The sequence below is a fragment of the Rutidosis leptorrhynchoides genome, chromosome 10 (assembly GCF_046630445.1).
Source record: "Rutidosis leptorrhynchoides isolate AG116_Rl617_1_P2 chromosome 10, CSIRO_AGI_Rlap_v1, whole genome shotgun sequence".
NCBI classification, from domain to species: domain Eukaryota; kingdom Viridiplantae; phylum Streptophyta; class Magnoliopsida; order Asterales; family Asteraceae; genus Rutidosis; species Rutidosis leptorrhynchoides.
Genome location: NC_092342.1, coordinates 309135121 through 309157319, shown reverse-complemented (window position 1 = coordinate 309157319; position 22199 = coordinate 309135121).

Sequence of the window (22199 nt, the reverse complement as noted above, 5' to 3'; positions counted from 1 at the left end):
CTGTCTCACGTTTCCATTTTGAAATGAGCAAATTCTAAAAAGATTAGGAAAACGTACCCGTAGAGAAAAATGCCCGACCCAATGATCGTTCCAAAAGGAAATTTGTAATCCGTCTCCTAATTTCCAACTCCACGTATTGTCTCCAATAACATGAGCCATACTATCTTCATGGTGTAACTTTAACAAATCTTTCCAAATGGAGGAGGTTTTAGAGGTTGAAATCATGGAAACATTATGCATTAATTTACCAGAGAATGAACTACCAAAAGAGGTGCAAACTAAAGCTTGCCAAACATGTTTTTTGTTGGAGTTCATTTTTGACCACCATTTTGCTAAAAGAGCAAAGTTCTTGGAACGAAGGGGTGTGATACCCATGTCTTGGTGTACATGTCTTGGTGTACAAAAAGGTAGGTAATTTTTGATGTATTCACCACATGTCTATAATTCACACTTCAGTCTTCAATCTCCTCTCTCCTCTATATATTAAAGCACGGTCCTAATTAATTAAGATGACAAAAACAATCCAATCAAGAAACAACAGCAGCCTTAGGATGGATTCTTAACATGGAGATCTAATGGTTCCTATTTACCTTAGTTTAGATTTGTCTCTTTCACACTAAGGTTAAGAGAATTTTACTAGATTACCCTTACCATCTCAAAAACCGCTAATTAACCTCTTCCCAAAACACAATATTAGTAAACCCTCAAACATGTTTGTCGCTTGAATGTCTCTAACTGCTTTTCAGTTTCTAAATCTTTCATATAATCATCATATACCTAAATACCAAAGCCATTTTCGTTTTAAACAAATCAGAAAGTGCGTCAATTTTATAATCAGATTTATGTCTTATACGAATTATTTCTTTCAGCCATCGTTGATCTACAATCGTATATTCAAGGATGAATTTAATTCGTTTTATACAAGGATGTATATCCAGGCATGTATTAAATCCGATTTCGACAATTTTATACCGATTTATTATCGCTTCAATCAAAATTAGGTTTTTGTGTGTTCAATGTGCAGATTGATTGAACATTTGTTGCGGATCATCTCGATTTTACAGTTCTTGAGGTGCGATATACATCCGTATTATTGTATTTGAATTTGAATTGTTGATATCTTAGTTGTCTTCTTTAGGGTTTTAGGGTTTCCGATAGAAACGATCGTTTGAGGAAAAGTTCTAATCTTGCGATGGTATTATTCCTTCTTTATCCTATCAACTTTTTTGGCGTGATCTTGCTATTCTTTTGTGTTTTTTAATTGACTTGGTTTATCTAAATTTCATATTGAGAAAAGTTTTGAAAATTAGATTTGGTTACAGGCGACCATAATTTTCTATGGGATTCAATATATTTAGTACAAACACTCATCTATTTCTGTAAAATAACAAATCCGAATGAAGATGAAAACCTTTCAAAGTGAAGCATGTGTAAACCATTTGGATACATGTTTTGTGGGTCGTATTTATTTTGATATTTGCAACTTCAATCAATCTTTGTTAGTTGAACACGACTTTACTACTGATATTTATGCTTTTGGAAAGTAATTAGTAGTCTTTAATCACCACCCAAAATGACTTTTTTTATATGGGTCAATATAGTCACCTATAAGAAATGAGCAGATAAAGACTACAATATATTGTTGATTAAGAATTATGACATACCTAGAATCTCTTTAAAAGATGATAACCTGCTTACACTGATTTTATATTATCAAAACAATTTAATTATATATCAAGATAAATAATGAAACTAAAATAATTAAAACATTTTATTGGCTTTGTGGTGTTTGTGGAATTGCCACAATATGGATTATGTATAAAGCTTCAATCGTTTCATTGCGTTATTTGTTTTTTAGCATTACCCAATTTAGTAAAAGCTGATATTGAGGTTACTGACAACCCTTATACAATACTGATATTAACAAAGCTTTAGTTCCTCTTCATGATGGGGCTTCCATTACAGCAAATCCTGCAAATCTCAGGTTGAAGGTAAAAAGATTGTGTAGTTTTTCTGTTGTAATTGTCATAAGTTCTTAGCAAGGTGATCATACACGACTTGATTTTAGAGCTTTCATAATATTTCGTTTATTTGTTTTTATACTTTTGCAGCCACCAAATGAATGGTCTTATATTAAAAGAAGAGATAATTCAAACACATTGCCCTCCACATGGTTATGAAATTAAGGTATGGTTTTATTTCATACATGTTAAATTAATAATTTAATAATGTAGGGTCTGTTAACTTGGTTATGAAGTTTGGGAAATTTTTTTAATACAAAATGACGAAGATGGGTCAAAATTGCCATATTGTGTCTGAATTTTTTAGTAATACAAATAATACAATATTATGAGAATTATAGTGGTAAAGTTATTGGTTTTACTTTTTTTATTTATTTATTTATGAGTTTTCGTTTTTTTTGCCAAAAAAAAAAAAAAAAAAAAGTTATTGGTTTTACTGAACTTACAAGATAGATGTAATCTAATGATTGTTGTTGGGCACAAGCTACTGATTGTGTGGTACTTGAAGGTTTGCTTATATAGAGAGTTCATATATCTCAAAATCGTATCTATACATGAAACTCACTGATTGTGTGGTACTTGAAGGTTTGCTTATATAGAGAGTTCATATATCTCAAAATCGTATCTATACATGAAACTCTGTTGATTTTTATGCTAATATTTGCTTTATAGTTTATTTGTATTTTTTGATATATTTTGTGTTACTAAAATCATATAAAGGCATTGTATTCTTGATCTATTTTATATCTTTCTACATTTTACAAAATTACATAGATCGTTGAATCATACTAATGTGTTCATTCTTACATACATATATTTCTATATATTTGTCTATAAATAAATATTTTATGCATACAGTAACAATTTAAGTACGTCATTGCTTTTATTCGTTTTTATATGAATACAAGTTAGTTTCAACTTGTGAAATGAATGTAACTCGAAAATTATTACGACAACCGATTATATTACATTTAAATCATAAAGAGTTGCATGTTTAAAAATATGCTTAATGATAGTGATTATATTTTTCATTGATTTAAGGTTACTTTGTACTACCATGTAAGTAAATAAAAAAATATGCATGGTTCCTTATATGTATACTCCATTGTAACAGATTTTTCTACGTAGGCCTGCGAATTCGCGGGTATTACACTAGTTGCTATTAATACGGAGTAACATTAAATAATAGGAGCTATAACTGACTTAATTCAGTTCAGTGTTCAACTCAGTATTTTTTAAACACTAAAAGTAAAAAAGAAAATACGTCGAGGATTAAGAGAGAACCAATGGTATGAGTAGAATTCAGAGAACTCACTCAATTTATGTGCAGACTGAACTCAATTTGTGAATTCTATAGGTTATCTCTCACCCTTAGTTCTCTCTTGATCACTTTTATATATATATATATATATATATATATATATATATATATATATATATATATATATATATATATATATATATATATATATATATATATATATATATATATATATATATATCAATTAATTAGGGAAAAAATTAAGAAAGATAAGAAAAAGAAAAAGTAGTGTTTCGTTATCCGTAGAAGAACTTCGGAGTAGGAACTTCGGTGAAACTTCGACAGAAACATCGATGGAAACTTCAGTGGGGAGTGAGAGAACACCATTCCCAGTGTTTCCAAAACTGGACTTTGCTGAGACACTGGCCACTCATATTGTTCTAAGATCATTTCTAATGGTGCATGTGATATTACGTGCAGTTTATGCACTTTTTGACCAAAAAGTGCAATCTGCATGTTGTGACGACCCGGAAATTTCCGACCAAATTTAAACTTTAATCTTTATATTATTCCGACACGATAAGCAAAGTTTGTTAAGTTAAATCTCAAGAATTTTAAACTGTGTTCATACATTCATTATAACCTTGACCAAATTCCGACGATTCACGAACCGTTATATATAAATAGATATGTATATGTATATATATATATTATAACTTGAGAATATTAATAAAGTATTAAACGTATAATACTTTACACGAACGTATTTGTTTCAATATGATTTTTGATGAAATTAAAAAATATATTAAATGATTGAATTATCAGAAACATTGAATTATGAATACAAGTCTTTGTTGAGAGGTCCACTATGATTTGAGAAAATCTATTCCTCTTAACGATATTCAGAATAATTTGTAAAGCTATTTATAAATAAAAACAAAAAGTGTCATTTACGAAAGTTAGACAAAAGTTAGTGGAGAATTGGTTTCCATAATATTCTATTAATTTAGTTTCAAAAGTACAAAAAACGTTTTCAGTTTAAAAAGAACTTTATTATTAAAACATATATATCTTTTATAAATATCTAGAACCACTTTTGACAACTTATTACTTAACCAGTATGATAAAGATAACGATATTTATATTTTATTTTATTAAATATATATAACGATTTAAATTAATATTATATATACTTATACGCGTATTATACGCATATAGTTTTATACTTTTACTATACTTTAACTTTACTTTTATTTTACTTTAACTTTAATAATTTACTTTAATAATTCACTTTAATAATTCATACTTTAATAATTCACTTTAATAATTCACTTTAATAATTCGTACTTTAATAATTCAATTTAATAATTCACTTTAATAATTCATACTTTAATAATTCACTTTAATAATTCACTTTAATAATTCATACTTTAATAATTCATTTTAATAATTCATACTTTAATAATTCACTTTAATAATTCAAAAATCTGTTATAAATAGAATTCAATAGGTTTCATTATTTCATAGAAACTTGAAAATATATTTCTCTAAACTCTCTCAATCGAATTACATATATATATTTTTTTTGTATTATTTCAAGATATTATTAGTATACATAAAATATTACGACGGAGTGCTGTCCGAGTGATTTCAAAATAGTTTTTTTGAATGAGTCGAAGCTAAGGAAATTATGGGTTATAGCTATGGAGGTGATGGGTATGGTTCATGGGTATGCTCGTGAGGTCAATCTAGTGTTTATCATCTCCGTTGCGTCTACGTACTTTCCTGCAATATTGAATCTCAATATTGATACGTTCGTGAATCCGAGTCCAACCTTGCACTTGTTAAATGACGTTATATGTATTTTTACTACGAAGTACAGTATTGTGAGTTTCATTTGCTCCCTTTTTAATTGCTTTTGCAATATATATTTTTGGGCTGAGAATACATGCGCTGTTTTATAAATGTTTTACGAAATAGGCACAAGTACTAAAACTAATTCTACGTGGGTTTAAACCAGAAATATACCCTTCGCTTGGTAACATTAAACTACTTGTCTATGTACGGTAGGCGCGAATCCTAAAGATAGATCTATTGGGCCTGACAAACCCCATCCTGACTATGGGATGCTTTAGTACTTCGAGGTTATTTTAAACACACCTGATTTGGTGTACTTCAGAGGGTAAAACATGAACGTTAAGGCTTGTTACCAGGTGCCTACAACTTATAGAATACTTTTATACACTTGCGAGTGTACATATATTTATAAACGGAAATCTTGTGGTCTATTAATATATTGAAATGATTGTTATGATAAACCTATGAACTCACCAACCTTTGGGTTGACACTTTAAAGCATGTTTATTCTCAGGTATTAAAGAAATCTTCCGCTGTGCATTAGCTCATTTTAAGGATATTACTTGGAGTCATTCATGACATATTTTGAAAGACGTTGCATTCGAGTCATTGAGTTCATCAAGATTATTATTAAGCTAATTATAGTTGGATGTATTATGAAATGGTGTGCATGCTGTCAACTTTCGTTGTAAAGAAAGTTTGTCTTTTAAAAACGAATGCAATGTTTGTAAAATGTATCATATAGAGGTCAAATACCTCGCGATGTAATCAACTATTGTGAATCGTTTATAATGTATATGAACGGGTCCTTTCAGTTGGTATCAGAGCGGTGGTCTTAGCGAACCATGTCTGCATTAGTGTGTCTAACTGATAGTCGTTAGGATGCATTAGTGAGTCTGGACTTCGACCGTGTCTGCATGTCAAAAGTTTTGCTCATCATTTTTGTCGGAAATTACCTGCTTATCATTCTTGGTCTAGACACATCTTATTGCATTGATTGCATGAATAGTGTATAGACAAAATTCATATCTTAGCGTATCTGCTAATTCATATCTTAGCGTATCTGTTACTGTAAACTTTGCCTGACATATTGAAAGGACCGGTCCTAATCCTCCCGGACGAAATCATCAACAGTTGGTCCCGTCGCGATGATCGACTCCAAGTAATGTCCTTAATATGAACTAATGCACAGCGGAAGACTTAATTCGTACCTGAGAATAACATGCTTTAAAATGTCAACATAAAGTTGGTGAGATATATAGGTTTGATGCTAGCAGACTTATAACTATGGACCACAAGATTTAAAGTTTATACATAATACACTCCTCGTGTATAGAAAAGCAGTTGAGCACTTGGTAACCATACTTAACTAAAAGTCATCGCAGCATATTCTTAAATAAACCCTACACCGTACCAAGTGTAGTAACGAGAACGAAGTACTGTGCAACCGTTAAATGCTGGTCGTCCAGCCCGGTTGGGGATGTCAGCCTGATAGATCTATCAACAGGATTCGCGTTTACGCTCCTCACGTAATTAGCAGTTACCAAGTATAAAGAGATATGCCATGGTACAACTCAACGTAGAATTTATTTTTGATCACTTGTGTCCATAACGTAAATCATTTATAAAAATAGCGCATGTATTCTCAGCCCAAAAATATTTAAAGTTTAAAAGGGATCTATATACTCACCATACTGTATTTTGTAGTAAAAATACATATAACATCATTGAACAAGTGTAGGGTTGGTCTCGGATTCACGAACCTATATCAAGTATATATATATATATTAACACATATAATTGTAATCATATAATTTTATCTAGTAATTATATAATATTTATATATTTAATGTTTGTAATTTATATAACATTTTTACTAAATCTCTATATATATTTTTATTTATATCTTAAGTTATATTATATGTTATATATATTTATTTTGTATTTATTTTGTATATAATAAAAATTAATATTTATTCATATAGTTATATTAATATATGTATAAATAGTCAATAATTTGTTATATGTAATATTTATATAATTAATGTTAATATTTTTAATCCAAGATTTTATGTAATACTAATATAATTTTGTATCAAATATGTTCCTATGTGTTTAATTTTTATTTGATAAAATAATGTTAATAATGATAATAAAAATCATGTTATTGATAAAAATATTAATACTAGTAATGATAAATAAAATGATAGTTTTAATAAAAATGTCAATTTTTAATGAAAATGATAATTTTAATGAAAACGTAAATTTTAATAAAAATGTTAATTTTTCTAATAATGATAATAATAATCATAATAATAATAAAATGAAAATAATAAAGTGTATACCTTTTTTTTTCTTAAAGCTTTTCCAAAAATAATTGCCCACAACGGGACTCAAACTCGCGACCTTACATTAATCCAAAAACACCCCACACACCCCTAAACCAATGCTCTGTCCAATTCTTTCAACATATAGTTGTGTTTCTAATTATTTATTTTGTACGAAAACCGTTTAACCTCTTCATATTTCTACCACCATTTTCGTTAATTAACCTGACCTTGTCACTCTATTTAATATCATCTTATCAGCAGCAAAATGATACGGCCCAATTATAAAACCAGGTTTACGGTCTAACAAATGAACACGATCTCGGCTTCAACATAAAATCCCAACGTTACTATCCTAATTAATATGGTGTTGGACCCCAAATAGGAGATGAATCATAACATTCAAAAGTGACTCCCCAAGTCACGGTTTCTTTATAAAAACAAAAAAAAACAACAGCGACCCATGGCCCATCTATGATTCGTGGATATTAATTCAAATAGAAAGTTTGGATTTGTTCGTGAGCTGTATAATTTAATATGCCGTCCATTCTTTCCCTTGTCCATCCCTTCGTCCCACATGCTTTTGACTAATCATTCCATGTAACCTTTTCTTTAATTAAGTGTTGGCCATTTGGTTCCACTAGCTTCCACTTGCAACTTTTATTGAAATAATAATTTCCTATATAACTATGTTGAAAGTCTTACCCAATATCTTGTAAAGTGGCTCGACAGAAAAAAAATAGCTATATGGCTGCAGCTACAGCGACTTATAAATGGTGGAGTTTGGTTGGTGTTGATCGAAAAGAAAACATGAAAAATCAAGTGGCGGTTGTTAGAGTGACGATGGGTGGTGATGGATTATGGTTTATGATATTGAGCTGAGAACGTTTGATGAGTCTTTGACTATAGTTCGTGGTGTTATGGTTGGTAACGGGCTGTAAACAGAAAACGGGTAGCAGTAAAAGGCTACACAAAAGAGTGGTTGTAGGGTGGAAGGTGGGTGACGGTTTAGGGTGTTGGGTGATGTGGCGGTTTACGAGATTGGAGCAGAAAACATAAGGTAGCTGCAGCAAGAATGCTTGACAGTGGTGATGAATACTTTTGTGAAGGTGGTATCGAGTTTTAAATGGTGGTTTAAAAGATAGTAATGGCGGATCATAGTGTGGTGCCGGGTGTTCAAATATGGTGGTTATCGATGATTAAGGTGATTTTATGGTTTAGATATGAAGATCACATATATATATATATATATATATCTATATAGTTAGATTTATAGAGTGAAAAGGTAGAATAGATGGATGTATGCAGACAAAGAATAGAATTCTACGTGTCTATTAGATGTTAGTGTATTGAAATCAAAAGTAGAACAGTTAATTGAGGTATTAATTATAATTGATCAAGTGTGATAATGGGAAAATGAAAAGTCACGGGAAGAAACAAAACAAAAATAAATAAAGGAGATCGTGACACTTTGTTATACATCACTGTCTATATATTATATATAATAATAATAATAATATTAATTAATAATAATAATAATAATAAAAACAATTTACATGTATATATACAAATATAGGATAGTTGATATATTTATTTAAATTGATAAAGATAATTATAGTATGATAACATTATTAATAATCAATAATGTTAATAATAATCATAATAATATTAATAATAATATAATAAATTACAGGTAACAAATTTCATGTAATAATATATATATATATATATATATATATATATATATATATATATATATATATATATATATATATATATATATATATATATATATATATATATATTACATAATTATTTACACACATTTGTTCGTGAATCGTCGGACATGGTCAAAAGGGTAATTGATTATCCGAATGTAAATTTCATACTTTCTAGACTCAACATTACAGATTTTGCTTATCGTGTCGGAAATATATAAAGATTAAGGTTTAAATTTGGTCGGAAATTTCCGGGTCGTTACAGTACCCACCCGTTAAAGAAATTTCGTCCCCGAAATTTGATAGAGGTTGTTATGGATAACAATAAGAGGGTTTTCATGACAAATATAAGGTGATAATGGAGTTTTATCATCATTGAGTAATGTAGATAAAACGATTCGATTATGCGAAGAATATAAATGAGACTATCATAAAAGAGTGAGATGAGTAAAATTTATTCGTCTTAACCGATGACGTAGTTATGATTGATTTCCAGGATTTAATGGATTTAAAGAGAATCTTATGTAATAAGATTTGGTTCTTTGGTGATTAAGGAAATCAGGATCTTCTTTGATTATATGCAATAATCTGTTTCGATTGCTCTGTCGGATATTTCACTATAAATTCACCCCTTCGTTTCCTTATTTTCCACGACTCACACCTTCTATTCTTTCTCCCTTGATTCTTACTTTAAAGCATTCATCAATATGCTCCATCCAGTCCTGATTCTTGATATACTCCTAACTTTTATATCTGTCATTCTTCTTTTTCATCTACCACAAGAAGAATCTATTTACTTCTACTATACTCTTGTGTTTATAGTGTTTCTAATTCTCCCATGTCTCTATATTGCTATCTGCATCGATATACACGGTTTGTAATTTCGGGGTTATTATCGAAGTTTATATTCTTCATTATTTTTCAGAGCTTCATGCTTTCGTTTTCTCTTCTCGACTTCGAGTCAAGCGAGTAATGGTCTGGAATTTGTAGATATGAAATTCAGAATGAACATAGCTAATGCTCTAAGAAGAAAATGTTAATAGAATGATTTTGATTTGTTAAATTACCAGAATACCCTGGAGAAGACCGAGTCATCCAGAAAAATATTCTCTTGATATGTTTAGAGATTAGATAGAATGTAAGAGTCGTGTAAATGGCACATGATGACGGTACTGTGAATCATCATGCTTCATTAGAAACTCAGCATGACTTACTATAATATAATGACGTTGATCAAGTGTCATTATATTATACTAATCCATGCTTCCGTTCCCAACACTACTTCAAAACATTCATATTTTAAACTCGAAGGTTTCAGAATTTAGAAACTAACACAGTTTCTTTTATGTTGCAGATATTACGGAGAGATAAACGATCTCAGATAAGAATAGTTGTGAAAATATCGCCAGAAATATGGAGGATATTTATAATAGAACATACGAGAATATCTTAGAATTTCTAATATCAATGGATGATGAAGAAGATTTGTCTGTGAAGGTTTAGAATGAGAAATAAGATGTTTGTTAACGATTTCAGCAGGCACAGAATCATTTGGATTCTTTGAAGGCAAACTTATTCTTTGTGATTTGTCCACGGCTTTCTTCATAGTTTCGCATAATCCGCTTTTCGGTACTAAATTTTCTATCGAGCGTTCCTAACACTCCTTTCTTTATCATCAAACTTTTGGCCATTATGATTATCTACAACATGCTGCTTCGTCAGCATTTTCAAAGTTAACTGATCTGGGTCATCGGTTATCAAACCGAGGTAGTTTCAGGAGAATTGTGTTTTTAGAATGATTAATCGCTGATGGTAATATTGTGGAATATAAAAGGTTCTCCAGTAACAATAAAGAGTACGCATATATATCGCGGTTATAATAAAGTTGTTTCGGATGAAAAGTCGGAGTTGACTTGCTGGAGCTGTGACAAAATTAGCTACTTTGGAAAGGGATTGCAAAACGATCTTCGGTAATAACAATGTCAAAGGAACTAGAACAGATACGTGTCAAACGTTTACTCAGTTTCCGAGGGTTTTTCAGGTGCATAACTATATGCATTAATCTTTTCTTCCGTAGATGAAGTGCGGTTGGTTTATCCTCTCGATTGAGGTGTTTTTAAGAATCATGATAGATTTGAACGCTGATTGTAATCGTCGAGATACAATGAGGTTTAAGATGAAATCAAGTGACAATCTTGAAGAAATGTTTAGTTTCATATGTTATAATCAATATTTTAATTCATTTTAATTGTCCAATGTCATTAGTCCACAGTCGATAGTCTACAGTAACAGTCCAATAATTCATATATAGTTTAATATATAATATACGAATTAATTAATACGTGTCGTGACCCGTATACATCTCAGACTCGATCACAACTCAAACTATATATATTATTGTAGAATCAACCTCAACCCTATATAGAGAACTCGATCATTACTGCATATAGAGTCTCTATGGTGATTCTAAATAATATATATAGATGCGTCGATATGATATGTCAAAACTTTGTATACGTGTCCCGATATTTAAAGTGCGTAAAATAAATACAGAAATTAAATGACGATAAATAAAATGCGTAAAGTAAATAACAGAAATTAAATAACGATAAATAAAATTGCGAGAATTAAAATTGCGATAAAATAAATTGCGATAAATAAAATGTAATGTGGAATTAACAGTTAGCTAGGAACAGTTAGCTAGGATTTTGTTAGCGTGGTTTCTTAACAAAAATTTCATATTGTCAATTAGTCTGTTTCTAATCAATTTTTATTGTGTCCATTATTTCTTCATTATGCCACTTGTTGGATTCTGATAGATTAAAATCCAAATATGAAATTGAATTTGAATGAAAATAGTTGTTCTTTGGTGAACGGATACGTAAATCGGTGGTTGTAAATAGGATAGTAAATGATCGTTGAATCAATTCCGAAGAATGTACAGAGTAACTTATTAATGTGAAATCTAAATACTCCTCGGGTATTACCTACCCGTTAAAATATTTTCACCATTAACAGTTTGTACAAAAGAATTTTTAGTTACAATCTTTATGAAAACATATATACGTATATATTTTCTTCAGATGTAATCATGAATTTAATGAGTTAATGTGATATTGATCTCATTTGATTTATCATTAGAACAAGAATATGTAATTTCTAAAACATTAGAGATTACATAATCGCCATGTCGAACGAAAATAAAATAGATAGAACGATACGTAGAACGATGATTATACTTGAGGTATAGAATGAGATGTCGAAGCTGGTGGTGCGGATGTTGTTGTTGGTGGTACTAATGCTGTTGGTGCTAAGGTTGGTGATGTTACTGGTGTTGGTGATACTGATAGTGCTTGCAAATTGTGTACCATGCTCTCTAAAGTTAACACTCGAGCTCGAAGTTCTTTAACTTCTTCTACTAACCCTGGTTGGTTATCAGTGTGAGGTAGTGATCGGATATCTTCTCTAGTTCCGTAAATGGTAGCCTCAAGACGAAAAATTCTTGCAAGAAGGGTATAAACGGTGTTGCGAACGGGTTCGCCGGTGAGCGGGTCAAGTACTCCAAGGTTAGGTGGTAGATTCGGTTCATGATATGGAGTACCTTCTTCCCTTCTCCATAGGGTGAGTATGTCTCGAACCCACCCCCATTTTCTCCAGTAATCACGGTAGTTGATTGGTTGGTGAGCTCCTGTCACGCTATCTTCGGAGTCAGATGAACTTGGTTGGTTCGTAGAGGCCATCTTACGCGATCTCAGAAGAAAAAAATTTGGTATGAAAAGTTTAGTGACAGCAATTGATAGTTGGATGGTATTCTCAATGCATAATATGCATAGATATATAGTACCAGGTTCCCTTAAATTACGGAGAAATTTACGGAAGATATCAGGCAAGATCTACAGTAACAGATATGCTAAGATATGAATTTTGTCTATACATTATTCATGTAGTCAATACAGTAAAACGTGTCTAGACTAAGAATGATAAGCAAGTAATTTTTGACACAAAATGATAAGTAAAACTTTTGACATGCAGACACGGTCGAAGTCCAGACTCACTAATGTCTCCTAACGACTTATCAGTTAGACACACTAATGCAGACATGGTTCGCTAATACCACCGCTCTGATACCAACTGAAAGGACCGGTCCTAATCCTCCCGGACGAAATCATCAACAGTTGGTCCCATCGCGATGATCGACTCCAAGTAATGTCCTTAATATGAACTAATGCATAGCGGAAGACTTAATTCGTACCTGAGAATAACATGCTTTAAAATGTCAACATAAAGTTGGTGAGATATATAGGTTTGATGCTAGCAGAGTTATAACTATGGACCACAAGATTTAAAGTTTATACATAATACACTCCTCGTGTATAGAAAAGCAGTTGAGCACTTGGTAACCATACTTAACTAAAAGTCATCGCAGCATATTCTTAAATAAACCCTACACCGTACCAAGTGTAGTAACGAGAACGAAGTACTGTGCAACCGTTAAATGCTGGTCGTCCAGCCCGGTTGGGGATGTCAGCCCGATAGATCTATCAACAGGATTCGCGTTTACGCTCCTCACGTAATTAGCAGTTACCAAGTATAAAGAGATATGCCATGGTACAACTCAACGTAGAATTTATTTTTGATCACTTGTGTCCATAACGTAAATCATTTATAAAAATAGCGCATGTATTCTCAGCCCAAAAATATTTAAAGTTTAAAAGGGATCTATATACTCACCATACTGTATTTTGTAGTAAAAATACATATAACATCATTGAACAAGTGTAGGGTTGGTCTCGGATTCACGAACCTATATCAAGTATATATATATATATATTAACACATATAATTGTAATCATATAATTTTATCTAGTAATTATATAATATTTATATATTTAATGTTTGTAATTTATATAACATTTTTACTAAATCTCTATATATATTTTTATTTATATCTTAAGTTATATTATATGTTATATATATTTATTTTGTATTTATTTTGTATATAATAAAAATTAATATTTATTCATATAGTTATATTAATATATGTATAAATAGTCAATAATTTGTTATATGTAATATTTATATAATTAATGTTAATATTTTTAATCCAAGATTTTATGTAATACTAATATAATTTTGTATCAAATATGTTCCTATGTGTTTAATTTTTATTTGATAAAATAATGTTAATAATGATAATAAAAATCATGTTATTGATAAAAATATTAATACTAGTAATGATAAATAAAATGATAGTTTTAATAAAAATGTCAATTTTTAATGAAAATGATAATTTTAATGAAAACGTAAATTTTAATAAAAATGTTAATTTTTCTAATAATGATAATAATAATCATAATAATAATAAAATGAAAATAATAAAGTGTATACCTTTTTTTTTCTTAAAGCTTTTCCAAAAATAATTACCCACAACGGGACTCAAACTCGCGACCTTACATTAATCCAAAAACACCCCACACACCCCTAAACCAATGCTCTGTCCAATTCTTTCAACATATAGTTGTGTTTCTAATTATTTATTTTGTACGAAAACCATTTAACCTCTTCATCTTTCTACCACCATTTTCGTTAATTAACCTGACCTTGTCACTCTATTTAATATCATCTTATCAGCAGCAAAATGATACGGCCCAATTATAAAACCAGGTTTACGGTCTAACAAATGAACACGATCTCGGCTTCAACATAAAATCCCAACGTTACTATCCTAATTAATATGGTGTTGGACCCCAAATAGGAGATGAATCATAACATTCAAAAGTGACTCCCCAAGTCACGGTTTCTTCATAAAAACAAAAAAAAACAACAGCGACCCATGGCCCATCTATGATTCGTGGATATTAATTCAAATAGAAAGTTTGGATTTGTTCGTGAGCTGTATAATTTAATATGCCGTCCATTCTTTCCCTTGGCCATCCCTTCGTCCCACAAGCTTTTGACTAATCATTCCATGTAACCTTTTCTTTAATTAAGTGTTGGCCATTTGGTTCCACTAGCTTCCACTTGCAACTTTTATTGAAATAATAATTTCCTATATAACTATGTTGAAAGTCTTACCCAATATCTTGTAAAGTGGCTCGACAGAAAAAAAATAGCTATATGGCTGCAGCTACAGCGACTTATAAATGGTGGAGTTTGGTTGGTGTTGATCGAAGAGAAAACATGAAAAATCAAGTGGCGGTTGTTAGAGTGACGATGGGTGGTGATGGATTATGGTTTATGATATTGAGCTGAGAACGTTTGATGAGTCTTTGACTATAGTTCGTGGTGTTATGGTTGGTAACGGGCTGTAAACAAAAAACGGGTAGCAGTAAAAGGCTACACAAAAGAGTGGTTGTAGGGTGGAAGGTGGGTGACGGTTTAAGGTGTTGGGTGATGTGGCGGTTTACGAGATTGGAGCAGAAAACATAAGGTAGCTGCAGCAAGAATGCTTGACAGTGGTGATGAATACTTTTGTGAAGGTGGTATCGAGTTTTAAATGGTGGTTTAAAAGATAATAATGGAGGATCATAGTGTGGTGCCGGGTGTTCAAATATGGTGGTTATCGATGATTAAGGTGATTTTATGGTTTAGATATGAAGATCACATATATATATATCTATATAGTTAGATTTATAGAGTGAAAAGGTAGAATAGATGGATGTATGCAGACAAAGAATAGAATTCTACGTGTCTATTAGATGTTAGTGTATTGAAATCAAAAGTAGAACAGTTAATTGAGGTATTAATTATAATTGATCAAGTGTGATAATGGGAAAATGAAAAGTCACGGGAAGAAACAAAACAAAAATAAATAAAGGAGATCGTGACACTTTGTTATACATCACTGTCTATATATTATATATAATAATAATAATAATATTAATTAATAATAATAATAATAAAAACAATTTACATGTATATATACAAATATAGGATAGTTGATATATTTATTTAAATTGATAAAGATAATTATAGTATGATAACATTATTAATAATCAATAATGTTAATAATAATCATAATAATATTAATAATAATATAATAAATTACAGGTAACAAATTTCATGTAATAATTTATATATATATATATATATATATATATATATATATATATATATATATATATATATATATATATATATATATTTACATAATTATTTACACACATTTGTTCGTGAATCGTCGGACATGGTCAAAAGGGTAATTGATTATCTGAATATAAATTTCATACTTTCTAGACTCAACATTACAGATTTTGCTTATCGTGTCGGAAATATATAAAGATTAAGGTTTAAATTTGGTCAGAAATTTCCGGGTCGTTACACATATTCCTTAAATTCCTCCGTAATCTACGAAACATTTTGCTCTATATAATTAGAATACCACCTGATAGCCGGAAAATCATTTCATATCGAAAAATTCTTTATTCAATCGTACGAAATGGAATTCGTCATTAGTTCAAGTCCCTCGGATTCCAAAATGGAATCCCACTCAAGTTCCGAAAGCAGTGTGACCGGAATGGATCAACCAATTAGTCATCATCTATTCTGGATGAATTGGGGATGGATTCGTAGCCTCCTTAATCATTGGAGACAAGAAGAAGGTGATCCCTTCCATCCACCGCATTGCCCTCTTGGCGAAGAACCTGAAGCACTTACCGGCGAACCTATCCGAAACACCATTTTCTCTCTTATTTCTAGAGTGTCTCGTCACGATTACATACTACACCAAATTCTAGATCTTATTTATCCGCTCGTCCGAACCGACAATCACCCCGGTGTAATAGAAGAAGTCAACGAGCTTTGCACTTGGGTAGTGGCTTTGGAGAATATGGTGCAAAGGTTACAAACACCATCAGCAACACCAACAGTACCATCACCACCACCAACAACAACATCCACATCCCACACCGCAACATCACAATCTGTATCTCAAACATCAACGTCATGCGCCCTGTAAATATCCAGGAATATCAACAACAACAAACGATGAAGTATTAATTCATAAACTTCATTGAAGAGGTATCTCTGCGGCAGCTATGTAATCTCCAAAATCTTAGAGATTATTTAATTCTGACTGTAAATCGGATGAGTGAACGGAGATGGTAGAGTAGAAACTTTGATCGAAAATGGTGTACGATTTACAAGCTAGAATTGTTTTACCAACAGCATCAACAGGACCGTAGCGTCATCAACACAGTCAGTGCCGTCAGTATCGTCAGAATCAACAGCACCTGTAACATCACAAACTCTATCAGTTCAAGAATCATTGTGGACATCATTACGAATCAACAACAAATATATTGTATCAACGAGTTATGAAGTATTAACTCATTTCCAATCGAAAGATTTATATGTATATTTTATATGTATAAATTTTTAAACCATAATAAATCTTCCCGTACTAAGCTATTATGTGTGAATCTTAACTACTCAGTTAATTCATATTACAAATATGCAATGATGTACGTCCTTCGTCCGCAACTTAAACATCGTTAATTACAATCTCTGTCTCAATTCAATAAAATTCCAATTCATAATAAATCAAGTGTATTATTCGAATATATGTTTGATTTTACACTTTCATCATCGATGTACTCGAAACTTTTCAAATAACATCATTCGTACCTTGCGAAGTTCACAAGAATTTCACGAAAACCAACAAATAACAAAGTAATAATTCATAATTTCAATATTATTGAAGAAATACTTATGCAATTTATAAAGTTTTAGGGATTACTCAATTATAGTTCCAACCATAAAACAAATGAGTTTAATTTAATATTAACTCATTAAATCTATATTACATCTAAAGAAAATATACACATATATTTTCATAAAGACTGTAATAAACTTCTTTTGTACAAAATATTAATTGTGAAATTTTTTTAACGGGTAGGTAATACTCGAGAGATAGATAAATTCACAATTAATATATTACATTTTTCGAAACTGATTCAGCAATCATCAACTATACTCCCTACTTTCACAATGATATCCATTCTTTCATATAAATCAAAACAATCATACTCATTCAAATTCAATTACATATTCTGATTTTGAAATCGCATAATTCAATTCGAAATATAACCAGTATCATCACTCTTAGATTCATATATCTTTCAAGGCTATACTTTGACTTCAAAACTGTGTTAGAACATCATATGTATTAACGATTACAATATGTGCTCAAACCCTTCGAAATTCCTGAAGACACTTCAACTAAGGAACAATCGAGATGATGATCCAACCACATGTTACCCACAGTTATACACCTGAAAAACTCTCAAAACCGAAGTCATAGTTCGACATGTATCCGTGTTAGACCCTTTGGCATTTACTAGCTAAAATAACTTTTCAATTCCGTTTCAAAATAGACAGTTTTGTCACAGCTCCAGCAAGTCAACTTCGACTTCTCAATCAAAACAGTCATATTATAACCTCAATAGATACGTTGCCCTTTCACCAACGTTACCGGGGAATCGTTTATATTCACCACATTAGCAATAAACTTACCAACAACTTCACTGATCTTTGACTTTCAAAAAAAAAATCATTATAATTATCGAAACCCTATCATATACTTATTCGTACCTTATAACAAGAATTGCCATACCAATTATTGAGAATCAGCAATCAGTATTTTGAAACCTCGCAGCATGTCTACATCAACAATTACATATACACACAACGTCTACCTCCAAGACTTACATTCTTTGAATGAGAAATTTCTGAAAAACACCCTAAACTGCGAACCAGTTCTCGAAATTTTGAAAAAAGCTGATGAAGCAGCAAAAACTGTAAACGACCTTAACAGTAAAAAGTTGAATGATAAAAGATAGTATATTGGCAAAGCTCAGAAAAAGAGAAGCTTTGGAACTGAAAAACGGATTGAGCAAAGTATGAAGGAGGCTGTGGACAAATCACAAAGGCTGAACCTGCCTTCAAAGAATTCAAATGATTCAGCACTTGCTGAAGTCATTAACGAATACCTTGCTCCTGACTCTAAACCCCTGCAGACAATATCCTTCATCATCCTCTGATATTAGACATTCTAAAATATCATCGTATCTTTCATTATAAATATCATCCATACTTCTGAAGATATTTTTATAATTATTCTTATCTGAAATCATTTACCTCTTCGCGCTATCTGTATTATATCATAAAAGAAACTATTTTAGTTTCTAAATTCTGAAACATTCGAGTTTAAAATAGGAATATTCTTGAAGAAGTGTTGGGAGCTGAAGCATGAGTTAGTATAATATAATGACACTTGATCAACGTGATTATATTACAGTAATTCATGCTGAGTTTCTAAATGGAACATGATGATTCACAGATCATAACGTCATCATGTGCTATGTTACACGACTCTTGTATTCTCTTTAACCTCTAAAATATCAAGAAAATATTTCTTGATGATTCGGTCTTTTTCGAGGTATTCTAGTAATTTGACAAGTCAAGATCGTGCCATTACAATTTACTTCTTAGAACATTAACAATGTTCATTCCGAAATTCATATATGCGAATTCTGGACCATTACAAGCGGTGCTTAATCGCAAGAAGAAGAAACGAAAGGACAAAGCTCCGAACTAGAAATGGGAGTATAAATCATAGCAAATAGAAGAGAGCATTAACTGTGGATGATAATGATTATAGAAGAAGCAAGGACTTTGAAATATAAGGGAAGATATAAAACCTAACAACAACCCATAAATCACAAACCGTATATATCAATGCATATAGCAATATAAAGACACGGGAGAACTAAAAACACTATAAAACCAAGAGTATTGTAGAAGTAAATAGATTTTTCCGGAGGCAGATGAAAAAGAAGAGCGACAGATATGAAAGTGAGGAGTATATCAAGAATCAGCACTGGATGAAGCATATTGACAAATACTTTAAAATTTGAGTTGAGAAGGTATGAGTTGTAAGAAAACAAAGGAGGTGGATTTATAGTGAAATATCCGACAGAGAAATCAAAATGGATTATCGCATTAATTCGAAGAGGAACATAATTTCCTTAATCGCCGAATAATCAAATCCAATATAGATTACAAAGATTTTCTTTTCAGAGATCAATCGTGATGACGTTAAAAGATACGACGAATCACTATTATCTTATTTCATTGATTTACGATAACTTCACTCACATGCTTCGTGTAATCGAATTATTTTATCCATGCTTCTTGAACATGATAAAACTCTATAATCGTTATAATAACATTCTCATTGTTAGTCATGACGACCTCTATCAAATTTCGGGGACGAAATTTCTTTAACGGGTAGGTACTGTGACGACCCGGAAATTTTCGACCAAATTTAAACTTTAATCTTTATATTATTCCGACACGATAAGCAAAGTTTGTTAAGTTAAATCTCAAGAATTTTAAACTGTGTTCATACATTCATTATAACCTTGACCAAATTCCGACGATTCACGAACCGTTATATATAAATAGATATGTATATGTATATATATATATTATAACTTGAGAATATTAATAAAGTATTAAACGTATAATACTTTACATGAACGTATTTGTTTCAATATGATTTTTGATGAAATTAAAAAATATATTAAATGATTGAATTATCAGAAACATTGAATTATGAATACAAGTCTCTGTTGAGAGGTCCACTATGATTTGAGAAAATCTATTCCTCTTAACGATATTCAGAATAATTTGTAAAGCTATTTATAAATAAAAACAAAAAGTGTCATTTACGAAAGTTAGACAAAAGTTAGTGGAGAATTGGTTTCCATAATATTCTATTAATTTAGTTTCAAAAGTACAAAAAACGTTTTCAGTTTAAAAAGAACTTTATTATTAAAACATATATATCTTTTATAAATATCTAGAACCACTTTTGACAACTTATTACTTAACCAGTATGATAAAGATAACGATATTTATATTTTATTTTATTAAATATATATAACGATTTAAATTAATATTATATATACTTATACGCGTATTATACGTATATAGTTTTATACTTTTACTATACTTTAACTTTACCTTTACTTTACTTTTATTTTACTTTAACTTTAATAATTTACTTTAATAATTCACTTTAATAATTCATACTTTAATAATTCACTTTATTAATTCACTTTAATAATTCATACTTTAATAATTCACTTTAATAATTCACTTTAATAATTCATACTTTAATAATTCACTTTAATAATTCACTTTAATAATTCATACTTTAATAATTCATTTTAATAATTCATACTTTAATAATTCACTTTAATAATTCAAAAATCTGTTATAAATAGAATTCAATAGGTTTCATTATTTCATAGAAACTTGAAAATATATTTCTCTAAACTCTCTCAATCGAATTACATATATATATTTTCTTTGTATTATTTCAAGATATTATTAGTATACATAAAATATTACGACGGAGTGCTGTCCGAGTGATTTCAAAATAGTTTTTTTGAATGAGTCGAAGCTAAGGAAATTATGGGTTATAGCTATGGAGGTGATGGGTATGGTTCATGGGTATGCTCGTGAGGTCAATCTAGTGTTTATCATCTCCGTTGCGTCTACGTACTTTCCTGCAATATTGAATCTCAATATTGATACGTTCGTGAATCCGAGTCCAACCTTGCACTTGTTAAATGACGTTATATGTATTTTTACTACGAAGTACAGTATTGTGAGTTTCATTTGCTCCCTTTTTAATTGCTTTTGCAATATATATTTTTGGGCTGAGAATACATGCGCTGTTTTATAAATGTTTTACGAAATAGGCACAAGTACTAAAACTAATTCTACGTGGGTTTAAACCAGAAATATACCCTTCGCTTGGTAACATTAAACTACTTGTCTATGTACGGTAGGCGTGAATCCTAAAGATAGATCTATTGGGCCTGACAAACCCCATCCTGACTATGGGATGCTTTAGTACTTCGAGGTTATTTTAAACACACCTGATTTGGTGTACTTCAGAGGGTAAAACATGAACGTTAAGGCTTGTTACCAGGTGCCTACAACT